Source organism: Aythya ferina (assembly GCF_964211825.1).
Source record: "Aythya ferina genome assembly, chromosome: 1".
Taxonomy (NCBI): Eukaryota; Metazoa; Chordata; class Aves; order Anseriformes; family Anatidae; genus Aythya; species Aythya ferina.
Window position 1 is genome coordinate 52,965,963 of NC_140296.1, and position 23,088 is coordinate 52,989,050.

General features: G+C 39.5%; 1 protein-coding gene across 2 annotated transcripts in view; it reads left to right on the plus strand.

Annotated features, from left to right (window-relative positions):
- GPC5 (glypican 5) overlaps positions 1-23,088 on the plus strand; it is a 775,603-nt gene that overhangs the window by 685,158 nt on the left and 67,357 nt on the right. Inside the window, exon 8 of one of the 2 annotated variants that reach the window (XR_014688693.1) lies at positions 19,089-19,238. The exons of the other annotated variant lie outside the window; for it this stretch is intronic. The gene's annotated coding sequence lies outside the window, so the exon portion shown is untranslated. The remainder of the gene's footprint in view (positions 1-19,088; positions 19,239-23,088) is intronic. 2 annotated transcript variants of the gene reach the window in all.

Below are 23,088 nucleotides of genomic sequence, written 5' to 3' on the forward strand. Positions count from 1 at the left end.
ATGGGTGCTGCAGTCAGTCCCTAACACTTTGTGTCCACTACTCCTTCACGGTAACCCTCTGCCCCTGCTCCACGTGGGGTCCCTCCCACAGGATGCCATCCTTCCCAAAATGATTCTGCAGGGGCTGCCCACAGGCAGCAGCTCTTCAAGAACTGCTCCCACAAGGCTCTATACCATGGGGTCCATCCTCCAGGAGCAAACTGCTCCAGCATGGAACCCCCACAGGCGGCAGTTCCCCCCTGATGTCCTGCTCCTGCGTGGGCTTCTCTCCATGGGCTGCAGCTCCAGCCCGGGGCCTGCTCCTGTGGGGGCTCTCCATGGGCCGCAGTCTCCTCCAGGCCACATCCTGGAGCTTAAAGCTTAAAAAACTTTAAGCTCCACCGGGGACTCCTCCATGTCCTGCAGCATGGAGATCTGCTCCATGTGGGACCGATGGGCTTCAGGGGGACAGCCTGCTCCACCAGGGGCCTCTCCACAGGCCACAGGGGAACTTCTGCTCTGAGTCTGGAGTACCTCCTGCCCTCCTGCACTGACCTTGGGGTCTGCAGGGCTGGTTCTCACTCTTTGCTCTCCCAGCTGCTGTTGCACAACAGCTTTTTCCCATTCTTAAATCTTCTGTCCCAGAAGCCCAGCCAGCATCGTGCACTGGCTCAGCTCTGGCCAGCAGTGGGTCCCTTTTGGAGCTGGCTGGAGCACTGGAGCCTGACTCTGATCTGACATTGGACAGCTCATGGTCTCTTCTCAGAGAAGCCAGACATGCAAATCAACTTCTACCAAAACATTGCCATGTAAAACCAATACAATAGGAAAACCATTAGACATCTTTAATTAATCCTAGTAAAATTGTTCAATAGAAGCTGCTTAATTACAGTTTAAAAGTGACTAGCCTTCAGCTGAACTTCAAGTCACAGAATCACAGAATCACAGAATCACAGAACTGTAGGGGGTTGGAAGGGACCTCGAAAGATCATCGGGAACAACCCCCCTGCCAAAGCAGGTTCCTCAGAGCAGGCTGCCCAGGTAGGCGTCCAGACAGCCCTTGAATATCTCCAAAGAAGGGGACTCCACAACCTCCCTAGGCAGCCTGTTCCAATGCTCTGTCACCCTCACCATGAAGAAGACCTTTTGCATGTCAGTGCAGAACTTCCTGTGCTCTAATTTGCAGCCATTGCCCCTTGTCCTATCCCTACAAACCACTGAGAAGAGGTTGGCTACATCCTTCTGTCCCCCACTCTTCAGATATTTATATACACTGAAGAGATCCCCTCTCAGTCTTCTCTTCTCCAGGCTGAACAGACCCAGGTCTCTCAGCCTTTCCTCATAAGAAAGATGCTCCAGGCCTCGTATCATCTTTGTGGCCCTTTGCTGGACTCTTTCCAGGAGATCCCTGTCTTTCTTGAACCGGGGAGCCCAGAACTGGACCCGGTACTCCAGGTGAGACCTGACCAGGGCAGAGTAGAGGGGGAGGATCACCTCCCTTGACCTGCTGGCCATGCTCCTTTTAATGCACGCCAGGATCCCATTAGCCCTCTTGGCCACCAGGGCACACTGCTGGCTCATGGTCAACCTGTCGTCCACCAGGACCCCCGGGTCCTTCTCCTCAGAGCTCCTCTCCAGCAGGTCATCCCCCAGCCTGTACTGATACTTCAGGTTGTTCCTTCCCAGGTGCAGGACTCTACACTTGCTCTTATTAAATCTCATTTGGTTTCTTCCTGCCCATCTCTCCAGCCTGTCCAGGTCTCTCTGAATGGTAGCCTTCTGGCATGTCAGCCACTCCTCCCAGCTTTGTGTCATCGGCGTACTTGCTGAGGGCAGACACTATTCCCTCATCAAGGTTGTCAATGAAGATGTTGAACAAGACTGGACCCAGCACTGACCCCTGGGGAACACCACTAGTCACAGGCCTCCAGCCAGACTCTGTGCCACTGATCACCACCCTCTGAGCTCGACCAGTCAGCCAGTTCTCAACCCACCTTACTGTCCACTCCTCTATCCCACACTTTCTCAGCTTTGGTATCAGGATTTCATGGAAGACAGTATTGACAGCCTTGCTAAAGTCAAGGTATATGACATCTACCGCTCTCCCCCCATCTACCCAGCTGGTGATGCCATCATAGAAGGCAATGAGGTTGGTCGAGCACAACTTCCTCTTGGTGAATCCATGCTGACTACTCCTCATAACCTTCTTCTCTTCCAATTGCTTGGAGATGGCATCCAGAACAAGCTGCTCCAATACCTTTCCAGGGACAGAGGTGAGACTGACTGGCCTGTAGTTTCCCAGATCCTCCTTCCTGCCCTTCTTGAAGACCAGAGTGACACTGGCTATCCTCCAGTCTTCAGGCACCTCACCCGTTCTCCAGGACTTTTCAAAGATGATAGAGAGTGGTTCGGCGATCACATCTGCCAGCTCCTTTAGCACATGCGGATGCATCCCATTGGGGCCCATGGATTTGTGTGCGTGGAGCCCACTCAGATGCCCCGGAACCACTCTCATGTCCACCAGGGGGGAGCCCTCCATTTCCCAGACCCTGTGTCCTATTGCCAGGGGTGAGGAGTCCTGGGGGAGTGTCCTTGAAGCAAAGACTGAAGCAAAGAAAGCATTCAATATCTCTGCTTTCTCAGTGTCTCCCGTGATCACGACACCCCCCTCATTCAGCAAGGGACCCACATTATCCCTAGTCTTCCTCTTGCTGTTTACATACTTGAAAAAATAACCTTATTATCCTTTATCTCTTTTGCAAGCCTCATCTCTAGGTGGGCTTTAGCCTTCCCCGTCACGTCCCTGCAGGCCGTGACAACACATCTCTACTCCTCCCAAGAGGACAGGCCCTTTTTCCACATTTCATAGACCATCCTCTTCCTTTTGATCTTATTGATGAGCTCCTTGCTCATCCATGCGAGTTTCCTGCCCCCCTTCCACGATTTCCTATTCTTCAGGATGCACTGATCCTGAGCATGGAAGAAGTGCTGCTAAAATATCCCAGCTCTCACAAGCACCCTTGCCTTCTAGCAACCTATCCCATGAGATACTCCCAAGCAGGTCCCAGAAGAGGTCGAAGTTGGCTCTTCAGAAGTCCAGGGTAGCAATCCTGCTTTTAGCCTTACTTCCTTTGCCTAGTTCCATCTGGAACTCCACCATCTCATGGTTGCTGCATCCCAAGCTGCCCCCAACCTTCACATCCCTAACAAGGCCATCCCTGTTGGTAAGAACAAGGTCCAGAAGCACCCCACGCCTCCTCGGTTCCTCCACCACCTGCGTCAGAAAATTGTCCTCAACACATTGTAGGAACCATTTGGAGTGCTCATGCCTGGCTGAGTTGCTTACCCAGCAGATGTCTGGGTAATTGAAGTCCCCCATGAGAACCAGCACTCGTGATCATGAGGCTACTAGCAGCTGCTTGTAGAAGGCCTCATCAACTTCCTCCTCCTGATCTGGAGACCTGTAGTAGACCCCCACCACCGTGTCTCCCATACCAGCCCACCCCTTGATTCTTACCCACAAGCTCTCCACTTGTCCTTCACCCTCCCCCAGGTAGAGTTGGGTACACTCTAATTGCTCCCTCACATAAAGGGCAACTCCACCCCCTCACTTCCCCAGCCTGTCTTTCCTAAAGAGGACATAGCCCTCCATGACAGCGTTCCAGTCATACGAGCTGTCCCACCATGTCTCAGTGATCACAATGAGATCGTGGCCCCACAACTGAACACAGATCTCAAGCTCATCCTGTTTATTTCCCATGCTCCATTCCTTGGTGTACAGGCACTTTAGGGAAGCAGCAGGTGCAGTTACCCCTTGGGGGGATGTAAAGAAGAAGATACTGGACGGGGGATCGTGAATGTTACCTTCTCTGAGGAGCCCTCAGACAATCCTATGGCAGAGCTCAGAAGTTTTTCCCTGTCTTCAACAGTGACAGCAGTGACGACTTCCCCCAGCCCTTCTCTGTCACCTTTAGCTCCCCTCCCTTTCCCTGTCAAACCTAGTTTAAAGCCCTGGTAATCAGCCCAGAGAGCTTGCTCCCCAACACACTTGCGCCCCATTTGCTCAGTTGGTGTCTGTCCGTAGCCCACATACCCGGCCTCTCAGAGGAAGGCCCAAGATCAAAATACCCAAATCCCTGGTCCAGACACCACCCCCTCAGCCAGTCATTTACCTGTGCTGTTCTGCTCCTTCTATCTGCATCCCAGTCACCCGGCAGGAGGACAGAGGAGAACACTACCTGCACTCCCGATCTCCTCAACAACCTCCCCAGGGATGCAAAGTCCTTTTTAATATTCTTAATTTTTCTAATAGCAGCTTCCAGGGATCCAACCTGAATGACTACGAGAGGATAGTAGTTCTCCGGTTTAATGAGTCGTTGCAGAGCCTTCCTAACGTCTCTGACATGTGCCCCAGGAAGACAGTACACTTCTCTGGCTAGGTTATTTGGGTGGCAGATAGGAGCCTCAGTGCCCTTCAGCAAGGAGTCCCCAGTCACCAGGATTCTCCGCTCTTTTTTTGTGGCACAGGTTACAATGCGGTGCTCCATCCGGCCCTGATCCTTACGTTTTGCACTACTGACTACTGGCTGGGAAGAAAAACTATAAAACTATACAGAAAAGGAAGGTTATATGAGAACAATGTGAAGAATTACAAGAATCTTTAGACCAGGAAAAAGTAACAATGCCTCCTAATGTTCTTTCTGTACTATACTGTACATTACTCAAACTCTGAAGTTTTCAACATTTTTCCTACAAACTATTTGTTCTCTTTTGATTTTATATTAGGTCATTGCAAAGTTGGTATCTGTAGATCCTTTGCATCTACAGATATCATGCCCAGGACATGGTCATTGCTTAATATTTTGAAACTTTATAGCAAACCTTATATTTTAACTAATACTTTCATGTTAGTTAGTTATGAGTAGACTGAAATTCAGGAGGTCCCTGAAGTCACAGCTTTCCTTAAAAAGATCAACAATCAGCTATTCCAAACAATGGTGTTTTTTTTTTTTGTTTTTGTTTTTTTTTTTTTTTTTGTATATATATATTTTTAATTTATACAGAGACATAGGTGAAGGTGAGGTATATACAAAGAAATGACATATTATTTATTTAATTATTTATTAAATAAGCTTTGACACAACTTCAGCTTTATCATGGATTCAAACACCAATACTACCACAGTAAAAGTCAGGTAGGAAACTTGCACCAGATGCTTGACTGTACTTGCTGTGTAACTATTAGATCCCTTAGAGACAACCACTTATAGAAGGAAATATATTCATTTACTGAAGAATCTTACCTGAAGATAAATCTGTGGTTGGGAAATATATATTATATATATTTATTACCTACAATTAATGGGACAGATTTAGTGCCTAAAACAAGGTGTAACATCCATATAAATTATATATTTATACTCAAAATTTAGCAGTAGTGCCTGTCCTTTAAAGAAATTCAGTTTGTAAGGTAAAGGAAAATGGTCAAACTGTATCAGTGTTTAAAATAAAACATTTTTAAAATTACATAACAAAATTTGTAAATTCAAAATAATTATGATACTGAGAATTCACTTCTACATGTATTATATCATATTTTTTTGTGTAATGGCTGTGCACTTAAGGGAATTATATTTTGTGAAAAGCTTCCTGAAATGAATGAACCAAGAAGCAGACTAATAAAAAAAGGAAATATTATATAGATGATAGCCAGAAACTGCATGATGTTTGCTGGCAAGTTAGTGAATCTATCTTAGGTGATTGTATGAGACCAGGGTTATGCAGTAGACTAATAACAAATCTCCTATGGTTATATCTGTAGGGATAAATGTTTATCTACAACTAAAGTCTGTTACATAGAAATTTGAACAGTGTCAAGTAAGAGCTTTATGTTAATTGGAAATTACCAGAAAATAAGTTAATGAGTAAATTTGTAGGTTTTTGTTTGTTTGTTTAAAATATCCATGGTTTAAAACAGCAGACATATGTGAAACAAAAACTTTAAGCATTTCAAGTATATCCTGAAAACAGGAATACTTATACACTAATCTTTACATGATAATACAGAAATTCTGGTTGTCCTGGTAACCTTTTTGTGCAAAAGGCTAATAAAATTATTCAGTTAAGAAATAATTTGGAGGTTCCAGAATTATAGGAAATGAGTATATTGTTACAATATTGTTATCCTGCATTTACTATTATGCAGAAGTTACTCAGAATGGTAAAGAGTATCTTCATATAAAATATTGAAAAAAAATATAGTTGTATCCTCATTTGTTTTTTACTTTATTTACAGTGGACAGTCTATTACCAGCTTTACTCAGCAGCTTGATGCAGCTGTTCATGCCAAAGCATCTAGTATTTGTCGTGGTTCCGCTCGAGTGGGCAGCCGAGCTCCACCACAGCCGCTCTCTCACTCCCCCTCCTCAAAGAGGAATGGGGAGAAAATATGTGAAAAGGGCTCAAGGATTGAGATAAGGACGAGAAAATCACACAATAATTATTGTAACGGGCAAAACAGACTCGGCATAAGGAGATAGTAAGATTTATTGCCTACAACTAACAAGCGAGAGAAGTGAGAAAACAAAGGAAAAAAAAAACCAAAAGCACCTTCCCCCCCATCCACCCTCTTCCACCTCCTCCCCCCGAGCGGCGCAGGGGAACGGGGAATGGGGGTTACGGTCAGTCTACAGCACTTCTCTGCCGCTCCTTCTCGGTCACTCTCGTCCCCTGTGCTGTGGGGTCCCACCCACGGGATGCAGTCCTTGATGAACTGATCCGGCGTGGGCTTCCCACAGGCAGCAGCTCTTCCAGAACTGCTCCAGATATGGGTCCGTGCCATGGGGTCCATCCCTCAGGAGAAAACTGCTCCAACCTTGCTCCCCTACGGGCAGCAGCTCCTGCCAGATCACCTGCTCCTGCGTGGGCTCCTCTCCACGGGCTACAGGTCCGGCCCGGAATCTGCTCCGGCAGGGGTCTTCCACAGGCGGCAGCCTCCGTCGGTGCAGGGCCACCTGCTCCACCGTGGTCTCCTCCACGGGCTGCAGCATGGAACCCTGCTCCACCGTGGTACTCCATGGGCTGCAGGGGGACATCCTGCTTCACCATGGTCCTCACCACAGGCCGCAGGGGACTTCTGCTCCGGCGCCTGGAGCACCTCTCCCCCTCCTTCTACACTGACCTTGGTGCAAGGCTGTTCTCTCACTCCCTTGACTCTCCCGGCTGCTGTGTGGCGCAGCGTTTTTTCCCTGTCTTAAATATGCTCTCACAGAGGCGCAAAACAACATCGCTTATTGGCTCGGATCTGGAAAACAATGGGGCCCTTCCCAAACATGGGGCAGCTTCTAGATCTTTCTCACAGAAACCACCCCTATGGCTCCCTGCTACCAAAACCTTGCCACATAAACCCACTACATTATCTGAGATGTGCTAGAGAAGCTGAGACAATTGCATTAAGTATGTCAGCTTTGACACACTGATTTATTGGAGACACTACCAACAGAAGACCCTCTAGGGCCAGGCAGGATGTCACTGAGAATCTCAACATTTACCAACATCTCTACATGAGCGCAGGGTTACGTCCATTACACAGCAGTACAATAATGAAAAGTAAAACTTAGTGGTGACCAGTTAAGTTTCCTGAACATAAATGTCTCATATATTTTTAGATTTTGAGAGTTCTCCTTCCTAGTTCCATTCTAGAAAACCATAACTTTCCTATGGCTCTTGACTGAGATATGTAGCTGTCTTAGGTATCCAAAGAATTTTCTCAGATGCCTGAGGTCACCAGGCAACTATGACTGCAAAACTGAATATAATCCCTAAAAACCTGTAGCCATAGTATGATTTCATGACAAATCCTCTCTTACGGCTCATATTCCAATCCCCCTTTTATCCCCCTTTTTCACAGGTGGTCAATTCTTTATCTGTGTCTATGAGCTTTCTTTTCTAAACTCTGTCTGAAAGTGAAAGCTACAGGAAAGACTGCCTGCATTTTCATCGTTTGTTCTTTTTTCAGTCACAGCATAAAATCAAAGAGATCTCTCTAAGAAGAATTGGAGGTGATACATAGGTATCCTAGTCACTCCAAAGATTTAAATTTTTCTGTGATTCAAGAATAAAAATAATTGTTTCAAAGATGACAAAAAATACAGAATTTAACACAAAAGCCAAGTTTGTCTGGAGAGCTTTTACATGTCGTTATCCAAGGGAATTTTTAATAAGTATGCTAATTAAAAAAAAAAAAAAAAAAAGTGTGTTTCCCATATCAAATAGTTCTAGCTATTCTGTTCTTGAAGCTGCCCCAGCAACCAGTGACCTGCATGAGAACCCGTGCTGACAAGCTCCACAGGTGTCCAAGCTTAATGTAGCTCTGGAGTGCTTTTTTTTAAGCATACTCTGCTCTGGCAAAGAAAAATAGGGCAGGCAATCAGACAACCATCTTCCCTAACCTGAGTGGAATACTTAACATAAGTCAAGGGTAAAGAAAACAATCCTCCCATAGCAATGCCTTGAGATGTCATTGAAGGAAGATCATCTGTGCGTATACACATATATACATGTGTATATATGCATGCATATGCAAATATGCATGCATTTACAACAATACAATCAGAAAATATGAAATATTGTTCCTTTGCTTGTTTAAATGTATTACTTGACAAAGCAGATGTCCTTTCTACAGGACAATCTGGCTATTGTATCTAATAAAATGGTTAGACAATTTAATATAAAAACAGAATTATATTATGAAAGAAAGGATTGACCCATGAGAAAAATAAGTTTTCCTTAGTCATTCTAGTTGTCTAAAAATTAAAATTTTAATGCTACTGGATAAGATAGCACAGAAAAAATAATCATAACATTTTATTTTTTATCATACTTTCCCTTTTATTGAGTTTTATTCCCTTTTTATTGCCAATGACAATCTATAGTAAGATGATTCCGTTGTAATACTGTGTATTGAAAATTACCTGCTACTGAATTGTTTTTTTTTTTTTTTTTTTTTTTTTTTCTTTCTGTTGATACAAATGAATCCAAGAATAGAGTACCATGTATTTTTTTTTTTTTTTTAATTTGTCAGACTTTTTACTATTATGAAATATAAGTCCTAAGTTCTAAAAAGAGTTACCTATTCATCTTTAAAATTTGCCATGTAAGTTTCAGGTAACTTTCTAGAGGGAATAAAGTCTACTGCAATAAATTTAAAAGACCAGAAGACAACTTACTAGCTTATTAGTCACAGAAGCGTTATGGGCTTTTGAAGTACAAGACATCCTGTGAATTAAAAATAAATAAATAAATCTTCCATCTCCAGTGGAATAAACTATCAAAAAGTGAGGAAAGAAGACTTGTTTGGGTGTTTTCATTTTCTCTGCACTGTCATCTCACATGACATGAGACATACAAGTAACACCAATGTGAATGGGAGATGAATAAATCTGTGGAACTAACTGACAGATAAAGAAGGCATCAGAGTTCCTACTCAATTAGACCTTGTGGTATAGGGGAAAAGCACCCAAATATTCATCATTCCTGAGCCCAAATGTCTAAAAAGATTTGAGAAAGAGCAAAAGGCTCTTTCTGGTGAGGTGGGGCCTACTTAGGTGTTTAGAGCTGTTAAGGTTGGATTTTTTTTTCTCTTTAATGAAATCTGAAATACTTACATTATCATCTCTTTCAAGAGCTAGATATTGATGTTAAACATTATCTATTGATATGATGTTAAATGATGTTAAACAATATCTATTGTTAGACAATATCTATTAATAGATGTTAAACAATATCTATTAATAGACATGACAACAGCATGAGAGCTGACAATATCGTGCATGTGTACTTAAAATAATTAATAATAGGAAAATTATATTTATGAGTTACCAGGGTCCCTTCGCTGCTGTAAGATGAAAATCAGTGGCATAGAATAGTGTTCTTTATATTCACAGTCACTCACAATTATTTACTACTACTTAGGAAACAGGGTAATACAATGTATGCTACTATGACCAGAGGTGGAAAAAAGAGGTATGAATAACATTAGGTTTAATAAATTAATATGTATATATATATAAATATCACTTTTCTCTCTGGCATTTGTTTTTTGATTCATCCAGTATTTTAGATGCCTTTTAGGTGCTAGCTTTAGTGAAACATCCTGTGAGATGATAAAACAAGGGTAAGTTAAATATTGATAGGTAAATGCGAGTCTGAAGCCTGCATGTGTAAAGAGCAAAAGATGTGTTTAATGCATTGCACATTAGCTGTCTCATTAAACTAGTGATGAAATTCACACTCTGATGAATTAAGAAAGAGCTTTTCCATTATTTTCCATGATGCCAGCACTTCACTTAATGATTCAAGTCTGTATTTCAGACAGGGAGTGTTGGCTCAATCATTCCCCTTCACACTCTCCCTCCCATCTTCCATGCCATCCTCATAATAGGAACAGAAGGAGAAGCTGATCCTGAACTACAAAAGTCTTCAGTTAGTATATAACATACAGCAGTCATAACTTCAGATTATCCATGTATACATTTACATTTTTTTTACATTTAAAAAAAAAAAAAAAAAGATACAGGCTTAAGAATGTTTTATCTTTCTAAAGACATTCTAGCATGGTACCAATTCCACACTATATGAGATGGAAAAAGTATCATACAATGATAGAATCACAGCATATCTGAGTTGGAAAGGACCCACAAGGACCCAAAGGACTGCCCAAAAAAGCAGACCATGTGTCTGAGAGTGCTGCCCAAACATTTCTCAAACTGACAGTCTCGGTGCCATGACCACTGCCCTGGGGAGCCTGTTCCAGTACCCGACCACCCTCTTGGTGAAGAACCCTTTCCTGATATCCATCCTGAACTACCCCTGTCACGTATTCAAGCCATTCCCTCGGGTACTATTGCTGCTCACCAGAGAGAAAAGATCAGCACCTGCCTCTCCACTCCCCTTGTGAGGAAGAGTTGCAGACCACAATGAGGCCTCCCGTTAGTCTCCTCTTCTCAAGGCTGAACAGCCCAAGGGACTTCAGCCACTCCTCATACGTCTTCCCCTTTACCACCTTTGTTGCCCTCCTTTGGACACTCTAACAGCTTTATGTCATTCTTGTGAGATATGTTCATCTGATTCGTGTCAGTATGGAACAATGCTAGGGCCGCATTGTATGATGAATGTGACCTTCTGTCTTACATACCCTTACATACCCTTGTATAACCACGAGTCTAAGAAAAACAGAGTGGTTAATGTATATAATTCTTGTATCTTGCAAAGGAATGATTTAGCATTTAGTGTCAATAGAGAGCTTGAAGGGAAATGCATTTGTAGGCTTTTCCTTGAAGTCTCTGATATCTGGGGGGTTTCAGAATAACTGCTAACTATTATGACTATTGCATGGGACACTATGCAAGTCTCTGATATATGGCCAGGAGATTAAGGAGACAGGGAGAGCTGAAGAAAAACTAAAAGACAAAGCTTGCAGGGGATGTTGCACAAGTCTCTGACATACAGCCAAGTTGGACAAAGGAGGAAGACTATGAGCCTTCAGCATAAGAGACCCCTAGAGACCCCCAGAGGGACCACCAGAGACTGATACGCATGCTCCAGTAGGAGGGACCACCAGAGACTGATACGCATGCTCCAGTAGTTTGGATTCTGGAAACTAATTATAATAACCCTGGTTTTTTTAGAAGTAGTAATGAATATGTATCAGCCTAGGAGCATAAAAATCAGCTGTTTGATGTAACTGGTGTGCGTCTTGGTGGAGCAGAGATTCCCAGCACACCCAGCACTGTTTGCTTACCTGTATTCCTTTAATAAATTGTAAATTTTGATTATGGTCCTATTTTGAAGACTGAGCCATTTATTACATTCTTATACTGTAGTGCCCAAACCTGGACACAGTACTCAAGGTGAGGCCGCACCAGCACAGAGTACAGCGAAACAATCATTTCCCTTGACTGGCTAGCAATCCCATTCTTGATGTATAACTTGTTGCAAAAGTAAAATGAAATATATACAAGAGATAAAAATTACCGTCAATAGCACATTAAAATAATAATAATATATATTTTTTAATAGAAAATGTTGTTGTTTTTTTTTCTCTCTAACAGCACCACTTTTTTTTTTTTTATTTTATTTTTATTTTTATTTTTTTATTTCCCCAGTGGCAAAAAGAAAAAGAAGATATGTAAGAAGGAAAATAAGAATCTAGGAGGAAGAAAGACAAAAAGAAAATAGAGTTGAAAATATCTGAAATAAATAGATAAATAAATAATTCAAACCTTGAATATATTTAATTTTAAAATAGAAAGAGGAAAACACAACCAACAAGCAAACTTTTGTACTTGTCTTAAGCTATATCTCCGAGGTACATCTATACACTCAAGACACCACTATTGTTCACCATATTGTACTGTTACAGGATTTTTTATACACTAAAATCCAACAGCAAAAATATTCTTCTCATGGTTTTCTTTCTATGACATGTATTTCAAGCACAGAGATCCTGAAATGTAATCGTAGGTCTTTGGTGAGACTTTCTAGAAATTGTCCTGTCTTCTTACTTACTCATGACTGGAAGCAAGGGCTGGTAGTGAATCCCATGCTGGTACTGTGTTAGATTGCTTTTAATACACAGTGTGTATGCTCTGGGTAAATATCCTACAATGTTTCTATCAATAAAAACCCTAAAACATTTCAGGAGCTTGTTTGCTTACAAGGAAATGATGGAAGATTATGTGGCTTGTTGTAAGGGGAGGGAAAGGTACCATCAGTTTGTTCCCTGAGAGGCTTATTCAGCCTGATTATTTACACTGCATGTGTTACCAGGCTCCTTATCTTCCTGCATGGAGCATGTTAATTTTAAGCACCCCCTTGTTCCTCTCTATTCCTAAAACAGGAATAAAACATTTCTTGGGTCATTCAGAGGTCAAACTACTGTATATGTTCATGAGATAAGGCTATAAAACATATGGATAAAACAATATTCTAGTTAATAATTATGGAAAAGCACAGTGTACTTCCTCTTATTCTTTTTTTTCAGCTTTAATGAGGGTGAGTGCTATGTTTTAAGCTCCTCCTTGGGGAAAGAAGTAGAAAAGTGAGATTTTTTTTAATGATAAAGTGTTTCATCTAAAATCAACTTTTTCTTTTCTTTTTTTTTTTTTTTTTTTTTCCCTGACTTACATGGCAGTAAAATATTGATATTTAAGTGCAAAAGCGCAATGTCTTAGAATTTATATAGCATACAATCTTATGGATTTAAGCAAAGCCCATAATTTATGGGAAAAAAAAAAAAAAAAGGAAAAATTACCATGTTTTTGTTATTTTTTTTTTTCTGTAAAGTGTATGTAAACAGAGAGAAAATAATATTTTATTTCCATAACAGTTTAAAATTATTGATATGCTCTGTGGGACAGAATCGATCCTGAATTTAGATCCTCTTTTGTTGTGTCTTTTCATAACAGTTGCGTAAGTTTATTTTGACATTATGTAAAAAAGAAGCTGTCAGTCAGTAACAACTTACCTTTCAACTGAATTGTGTGGCCCTTTCAAATTCCTTTATTCCTTCTCTCTGCTGGGCCATACCTAAACAGCTATTGTCATTCATCTTGCTGACATTACTGTCCTTTCTGATAAAATGTAACACATACTGCTTTGAGTGATGAAACCAACATAAAGTACATTTTGTCACCGTTGCATTGTGACATTTGAAATTACGCATTCCAATTCAAAAATGTAAACCTGTTATGTTCAGAAACATAAAAATCCTGATTTTTTTAAAATACACACACACATATATATATATGTATATAAAGGATCTCTCCAGAAGCTGGTTATATCATATGCACTGCTCAAAAAGTTCATTTTTATCCATAATAACTACATTTCTTATTTTTATTTGTTGTTAATAAACTCCTAGAAAACAGTCACATCACTCACTTGGAATGAGTGATTGTTTGGCCTCTGATAGTCGTGGAAGAAAAATCTAAAAACACAGAGATATCACTTATGCCTGAGGAAGCCCCTGAACTGTAGATTGTTTAAAGCTGAGAAAATAGCCTGAAAAGTATCACACTTATCAAAATTTTCCCTAAATATCATCTACAAGTCATTATTAGACAGAAGGTCCCACAGAACATGAACTTTGGACTGACCTATTTGACTCATGTTGTTCATGTGATTTGCTCTATTTTTAGGCCTTTATTTTTTAATTAAGAAGGTACAATCAGTGTGCAGAAAAAATATTTTATATATATTAAACAGGCCCAAGAAGACTGCATTCAGGTTTTCTATGGTGAAATACATTAAATAAAAAATTAATCTGCATATATTAAAATATACACTAACCTATGAAAGTGTTGATACAGTCAACACAGCAATTCAGTGCTATTTGACATGGCCTAATGTATCTAGGACCCCACAGAAGGGTGGCAGATACCATATAAAAGGCCTGTGTCCTTCAGGAGATGCAGCCCATGGTCAGGAAGTAAAAACCAGGGCAGCCCAAATGTCAACAGCCATCTTTGCTTTGACAGTGCAACTGAGACTGCAATGTCTCCCTGATAGTAAGGCACCTCCTTTCTGCATTTGTCAGAATGAACTTTGGGTTTTGCTTTGCAGTCTTCCCCTGCACAATTTCTATCTGAGACAGATCCTGCAAGTTTAAAAATGTTTCTGTTGTTGCTGTGATTTTTTTCCCCACGTACCCAGTCAAACTCTTGCAATGGATGTATCTTTGCAGAGAGAAACTTCTGTTCATTGTGTCACTGTTCTGTGCATCTGACTTTATTCCTCTGAAGAGAAAGTGAACTCCATTACAAATCTGATATGTAGGATTCTGCATTACTTTTCACTTTCATATTAAATTTCCCTTTGGTTTCCTTTAATACTTCATTGGCTTTAATTGTCTTTTCACTTACCTCAAAACATCATGAGCTTTACCGTCCATTCGTGACAATGTTGTTTATGTTTGTTTGTTTGTTTGTTTGTTTTGAATAAATGTGGCATTTATGTTCCTGTGAAAGAAAAAGGCCAGAGGATAAAAGGAGGTTTTGTTTTGCTTGTTTGCTTTGTTTATGTTTTCCAGAGTCCATTTCAGGATGCAAAATACAGAACACAGTGGTAGGAACTGCACTAACACTATGTGGTGCATTATGAAAACCTTTTATCATACTGAGAAATAAGGGAAGGTGATTGTGCCACAGTTTAACAGCAGTAAAACAGTCAGGCACCTCACTGTGATTAAGGAAATAAAGTTTACAAGAGCAAGTTCTTCCAGGTCAGTGTGCCATGCTCTCTGCTGGAACTTCTTCAGCACTGGGAAGGAAATTTCATCCTACAGAGAAGCCTGACACCCTTTTTGTGACTCTCCTGTGGGTGACAGAAAAATACTAGGTCATGAGCTAATTTCCTTTTCTCTTTACCTCTTTTTATAGAATTGCCTTTTCTTTCAGCAAACAAGCCATAATATACTACACTGAGACACTGCCATTCGAAATATCTGCAGTACAACCAGAGTGGGAGGATATAATCATGTTTACTCACCCTCTCCTGCTCATATATGGGTAAGGTCAATGATGAGTCAGACTTGGGCATAGCTCTTTTTAAATCCTTTTTACTAATGCCAGCTTACTTAAATCTTGGTTGAAAGACAAGCCCAAATTCCATCTTTTCAGGGTTTATCAGAAGCATTATATGCAGTTAACCTCCAGGGCTATTCTCCATAAAACTCTGATAAGCACATTTTAATAGTTCACAGTCAGCTAGAAGTAAGAAAGTCACGGAGGAAAGCAACATTCTGTTTCTCGGTAAATAAATGTTCATTGTAAATAAAAAGCATTGAAAATCCTATAAAAAAAAAAAAAAAAAAGACTAGAATATAGAATTCACTAGTTGCTCTTTAAAAGGAGGTGCAGCTGTCTTTGAAAGAGGATTAGGCACAAAGCTTACTGTTATTTTAAGCTTACTGGTATTATAAAAAAAAAAGCTTATTGGTATTATAAGTGTCACACACTTATAAGAGGGAACAACTTTACACATTCACATTTTCCTAAAAAAAAAAAAAAAAAAAAAGCTGATTATATTTATTTATTTTGATGAAACTCTTTTTTGTTACAGCAGGCTGACAACATGATGGTGGAAAAGCGGAAGTGTATTTTCAATCCACAAATATTTTCTAGATTTTTTTCGAAATGAAAGTTTAAAATTAACATGTTTGGCTTAGTTTCTGATATTTAAATTTTATTTGAAATTCTAAGAATAATTTTCATTATTGAAGCTCTGAGATTTTAATTAAAAATAGAGTTGAACTTGTTTTCTAAAAATTCTACTTTCCATATAGCACTATAGATATCTGGTTTTAAATCATGAAAAACTTTGTTATTGATGGGGGACCTCATCGCAGTCTACAACTTCCTCGCAAGGGGGAGTGGAGAGGCAGGTGACCTTTCTCCGTAACCACCTGTGATAGGACCCGCAGGAACAGTGTTAAGCGGAGGCAGGGGAAGTTTAGGCTGGACATCAGGAAGAGGTTCTTCACCAAGAGGGTGGTTGCACACTGGAAAAGGCTCCCCAGGGACGTAATCACTGCACCAAGCCTGTCTGAATTTAAAAAGCAATTGGACTGTGCACTTAGTCACATGGTCTAAACTTCTGGGTAGACCTGTGTGGTGCCAGGAGTTGGACTTGATGATCCTTATGGATCCCTTCCAACTCGGGATATTGTATGATTCAATGATTAAACTTAACAAGTCATAGATATATGCTGTCTATTCAATATTTGATTGAAAGACATGTTAAAACAAGTAACAGCAGCAACATCATTGTCTCAGTTTTAGTGTCTTTTTGACAGAAAATATCCAATTTATTTTTTTAACCTCTTTTATGTGAAGAATATATTATTCTTTTTCTTGCTAAGTTTGAATTAAGTTGTCTCTCTATTCAAGTGTTTGATAAAACACTGGAATATCTGCCATTTTGTGGGAATAATAGCTCATTTAATAGAAGTTTTCTAATTTATTAATTTAAATCATCTTTTCTTTTTCATTTATTTTTTCAATTATTTCATGTTTTGCTATGAGTACACCATTTTATTTCATTTATTGTCATTTGAAAGCTTCAAAAGCAGTTCAGCTATAAGATTTCTCTTGAGATGAAGTTTGGCTTCCAAAGGCTATATCAGTGCAGGAAATCATATTCAAATTAAAACACAGCAGTAGCTTTTATTCCTAAAGACAAATGACAAACAAACAAACAAAAACCCAAAAAACTCTGGAGAACAATAGGAAAATATAATAATTGCTAACCTGAAAGAATGCAACCATCATGAATTAGGTTCTCAACAAATCTGAGAATGAAAAAAACTTCAGTAAAAAATCTCTCTGATGCTGGAGACGTTGTGCCACACAAAGCGAAAAATAATATTTTCATATGATGATGGAATCTGAAGCTTTAAGGCACAGCAAATGTCTGCCTCTTGATATTTGGATAAAACGCTGCTACCCCTAGAAGAAGGGTTGTATGTGATCGTGTTCTTCTTCCTACCTTTAGGTGTACCGGCTTGCTCATTTCAGTTTGAAAGTATTTGTGAAACATGAGGCATAAAAGATAAGAGGTTTTGCATGTCCCTGGGCTTCATTTTATGTCATGAATCTGTGCTATTGCCCAAACATATGTAACAATATAGGAAAGTGTGGATAAAGGATTAACTGTGTAAAATATTGCTTTCCTTTAACAATCAGTTTTTAATATTGAAGCTGTATTGATTTCCCTCTTAATATTTAAATGTCTGTTTCTGTTTATGACATCATGTAAATATTTCTGTGAAGTGTCCGTTTGACACACTATTCTGGTGTTATATTCTGTTGAGTGTTTGTGATTTGCTACTGAGATATCAGCACAGGAGATTCAATTACAGAAATACCGCATGCATAGTTGAACCAGGAGTATATTAAGTATGGAATATCTGACCATTTCAATTTTACATTGGAGCGTTTAAAAAATAGAAAAACTAAAATCCGCTATTACATGGGCAGCATGTGTGATATATAAACAAGGAATGTGTTGTATAAAAATGGTTAATAACACAAATACGGTTTATGGTAGTACATAAAGTAGGAACAGAAATGTAAATGCAAGTTACTGCAAAGAAAGATGTGAAAGTACAGTACCTTCTATTTTAAAAACAAGTAATTCTTGTTTGCTGGGAAAAGACATCAGCATGGTTACACTGCATAATAAAGTGCACCACACTAACAGCTGAACTAACACAGCTGATCAAAGTTGCTATATTCAGTGTTAAACCAGGTAGGCTGAACAGTGTGCACTTTAAATGCACCCTGGGTACACCAGCCTATTACTGCACCCTAGCAAATATTCTGATTTCATCATTTCCTGGGCATTACACCAGACTACTACCATATTAGTGAGTACAGTGCACACACAGCTTATATTTGGATGAAAGGTGTTTCACATAGCAACAGTTTAGGTTTTACATATGCAGTTGTATACTTCCAGTCTGGGATGTCTTTCTCTCCTTTTTGTCAGTAAACCTATAAACAGACTGGTCCAAACTGATAAAAATTCCAGTGTCCTGAAAGAGAGTAGATCCTGAGTTGCAGCAGATATTTTCATCTATCAAAGTATATGTAGCCCAAAGAGAGAGATTTTTTAGATGGCAATTTCCATCTTTGAAATCAACAAGTAAAAGAATTTATTTTCCAAATTCAGCTCAGCCAAGATTCTTGTTTGGCTAACCCGCTACTGCAGAAGTACTCCAAAGTAGAGCAGAGCATTTAATATGAGCATGGTTTCACTATCTGGAGCTTGATTTGTTTTGTTTTTTCATTTTACATAACCATGTATTTATTTCAACAATCAAATGTGTTGAGAAAAGAAAAATGTAAATGGAAGAGTAAGAAAATGGAACAGCATTAATGTTGAGGTAAAACAGCATTTGTATAATAAACATAACAAAATTGAGTCAGTGAAACAGAGGAATTAATTGGTAGATTTAAAACAGAGGCAAAAGTAAGGCTTCCTGCTCTGCTTTCTGCCTGTAATAAGTACAGTTAAAGAAATCTTGAATTAAGATGGTTTTTTTTTTTTCAGTTTAAACTTAGTAAGGAAGGCAGAAGGAGGCCACCAGTTGTTCTTACAAAGCAAGAAAAACTGCTCTTGTCTCCCAGTTTTTGGGCTATAGTGTTATTGCGTGTACCACCTCCAGGCTAATAAAGCGAGAAGGCTCACTCTTTCTGAAAGGTAACTGACTTTTAATTAAAAGAATCAACACTGCAACTACAAGCAGCTTCTCACTGTGTTTACAGTCTGCTTTCTGTTGTGTTTGCCTCAAAATCATTGCTCCCATAATTTGAATTGCTTCCACAGGGCAGGATGTTATCAACCGCTCTCTGCAAATCATCTCATACTCTTATACTCTGTAGAGGAGAAAGAAAAAAAAAAAAAAAAAAAAAAAAAAAAGGAAAACAAAAAAGTCATTACATCCAATCTCTAACATCAGTTCTGATATCTTTCCTATAAGAGAAAAATATGGTAGACAAAGAACTTTTTTTTCTTCTTCTTTGTATTCATAAAATGGGCCACTGAAGCGCTCTAATGAGGTATCTGATCCCATAACACATGGTCAGCAATGTGACACTGCACAATATTCCAAGCCACAATACTGGCATGGATGTTGGAGGACATCCTAATGCTCCACAGCTGTCCTCAGATGTGTTAAATATGGTTTTAGATCAGGGCACTGGGATATGAAAGCAGCTTAATGTCACTTGTGCGCTCATTTCCTTGTTCTGAGTGCAGATCTGATTTGATCTGGGGCATGGATATATTTATAGATGTGAAATCTATCAGGGTATTGAGTGAAAAGACATTGCTTTTGTTTAGAAGTACTGAAAACCCAGATTGCTTAAGGCTGAATGAGTTTTCCAGGGAAATTGTATCCTCTGAATGCTTTCCTTGTTATTTGATTCTTTCTTAGGCATCTACTTTCTGCTAAAGTCTTCTGCTTCTTCATCTGGGGAATGCAGAGAGTGTAGTGTGGTAGAAAGAAAACGGAAGTTATTTCATCTGCTGTAGTCAGAAATTCAACTTGCTGAGCAGTGGGAAGGAGGCCCAGCCAGCCCTCCTACCGGTGACGAAGGAGAGCTGCCCTTAACAGTGCCCTTCAGTCTCCTAAGGCCTCCAGTGCTGGGTCTCACCAAACACATGAAACAAAAGTGGCCAATTTATCACCAGCATGCTCCCGCTCCCCTGAGGCTTATTCTTCACAGGATGCTTTGATGGATGGGTCTTTGGTCTAATCCTGTATTGTGGGTTAACCAAGGTAGGCAACTAAACCCCATACAGCCACTCGCCTACTCCCCATCCCCCTTCCCCCCAGTGGAATATTTGTGAGAATCAAAAACGTAGAAGTGAGAAAAGTCATGGATTGAGATAAAAATGGTTTAATAACAGAAAACGTGTACAGAAGCAAAGCAAAATCAGGAATTCATTCATTAGGCAGATGTTTATCTATTTAATGGATACTTGGGAAGACAAATGCCATGACTCCAAATGTCCCTCTCTTCCTTCATTACCCCAGCTTTTATTACTGAGCGTGACATCACATGGTATGGAATATCATTTTGGCTAGTCTGGGCCAGCTGTCCTGTCTGTGTCCCCTCCCAACTTCTTCTGCACCCTCAACCTCCTTGCTGGCAGGACAGCATGAGAAGCAGAAACAGCCTTGACTCAATGTAAGCACTGCTCAGCATCAGCTAAGCATTGGTGTGTTATCAGCACAGTTTTGGTCACAAATCCAAAACATAGCATCATGTGATATATTCTAAAGGACATTAACTCTGTTCTAGGCAAAACAAGTACTCCATACGCTTGCCATCATAAAACTATTTTCTCAATGCAGATATAAGAATATAAGAGCATCTACATCAGTTCCACAGAGTTTTTAACCTGATCATTCAATCCAGTAATGCATATCTTAAGAGGGTCACATATGCAGAAGTAAAAGAGCAGAAGAACACAGTGATACTAGCCTGTACAAGCCACTCCTCATTTCTGGAGATCTGCAGCTGAGTTGTATCTTTATATTTAATAGCAGCTGATTTTTTTCTTTCATCCCGGAATGATGTGTGCAGTAGTTTAATTACGTACACTTCTTTTTTTTTTTTTTTTTAATGCCCACTACCCCCAGAAATAAAATGTTGACCTCAATTTTTTCACTACTGTCAGGTGAATAAGCATTTCCAATTCCATTTCTTATATAAGTGATTCTTTTTCATGTTCTTCTTCACCTCTCTCTTTCAATGAGTTCTGTTGTGTTCAATTTCTCCATCCATAAAAAGATTGTTTTTTGTTTTGTTTTGTTTTTCTGCACACATTGCTGTTTAGAAACTTTTAGTAAAACTTCTTTATTTTCTCCATACCTCTTCTACTGTACTTTTTTTCACAACGGGGAATCAGAAGTCCATATATTTAAGATGATTCAGCACAACATATAAGGATGCATTTGTTTTATTTGTTTTTACTGTTCATTGTCTGATAGTTCTTGAAGTTTGCTTCTTTCTTTCTTTCCTTCTTTCTTTCTTCCTTTCTTTCTTTCTTTCTTTCTTTCTTTCTTTCTTTCTTTCTTTCTTTCTTTCTTTCTTTCTTTCTTTCCTTCCTTCCTTCCTTCCTTCCTTCCTTCCTTCCTTCCTTCCTTCCTTCCTTCCTTCCTTCCTTCCTTCCTTCCTTCCTTCCTTCCTTCCATCCTTCCTTCCTTCCTTCCTTCCTTCCTTCTTTCCTTCCTTCCTTCCTTCCTTCCTTCCTTCCTTCCTTCCTTCCTTCCTTCCTTCCTTCCTTCCTTCCTTCCTTCCTTCCTTCCTTCCTTCCTTCCTTCTTTCTTTTAATGATGAACATTGAATCAAACTGTTGATAAAACTGTATTTAGTAAATCCAAGTTCTCTTACCTCTGTGGGGATAGCTGTTTAAAATCAGTCATTTTGTATAGTTTGTCTTGTTTTCCTATGTGTACTAATTTGCACTAATCAAAACTGAATTTCATTTGCCACTTTATTGCCTACTCAGTCAATATTTTGACATCCTTGTGCACATGCACATCTTTATAGTCATCTTTTACTTTTATTACCTTGATTAACTTATCAGCAAATTTTATTCTACTTACCTTCTTCTCCAGATAATTAATGAGTATGCTGAACAACACATACTATGAGAAAGAGGGACCTAATTTGAATGCATTCTGATGGCAAGAAAGAAAAAAAAAAAAAAAAGTGCTTTTTTGTCATTTGTTTGTTTATTTATTTATTTATTTTGTTTTTCCTAATTTTTGATGTGCTTTGACTGATACAGTAAGTCTATTGTTTTGGTTGTTCTTGTTTTGTTTGTTTGTTTGTTTTAAAAAGCCTCTTATAGGAGACTTTAAAATGTCTGCTTGGTAATCTAAAATATGCCAATCAGAACACTTCTGACTGTATAATTTTTATGCAAGGTCTCATCTTTATAGAAAAAGTTTGTTGATTTACCCATCTTCACACTTAGTTTTTACTGTGACTTTCATGAGTATGCTAGGAGATTTAGCTTTACTGATTCAGATTTACTCATTTATAAATGAATCATCTGTGGTTATATTTATCACCTTCCATTTTTCTAATCCCAATAATCTTCTAAAGTGTTAGGTTTCATACTGTTAATAAACAATTGGATTGACATTCTGAGGTCCTGGCTGTTTGTTAGTATTCATTTTGTCAAATTTTCCTATTTTTTTTCCTCCTGATTCTCCTGTTTGTCCAACTTCTTCTGTCCTTCCTTACGCAAAAAGAGAGAAATGCTTTATTTCTCTCATGGTGAACATCTATGAATACATTTACTTAGCTTCTAAGATAGCTTGTCATTTTCTCAGAGAATTACTTTTATGTCTTAATCACCCATTGGATCTTCAGATCCCACCTCCTGTTTTTCATGTTCATTATGTAAATGCTTTAAAGGAGACCAGCTAAGGAACCTGAAGGTGGACAGGCCCATGGGACTGGATGAGATTCATCCACAGGTCCTGAGGGAACCAGGAGTTGAAGTTGCTAAGCCACCATATCATATATAT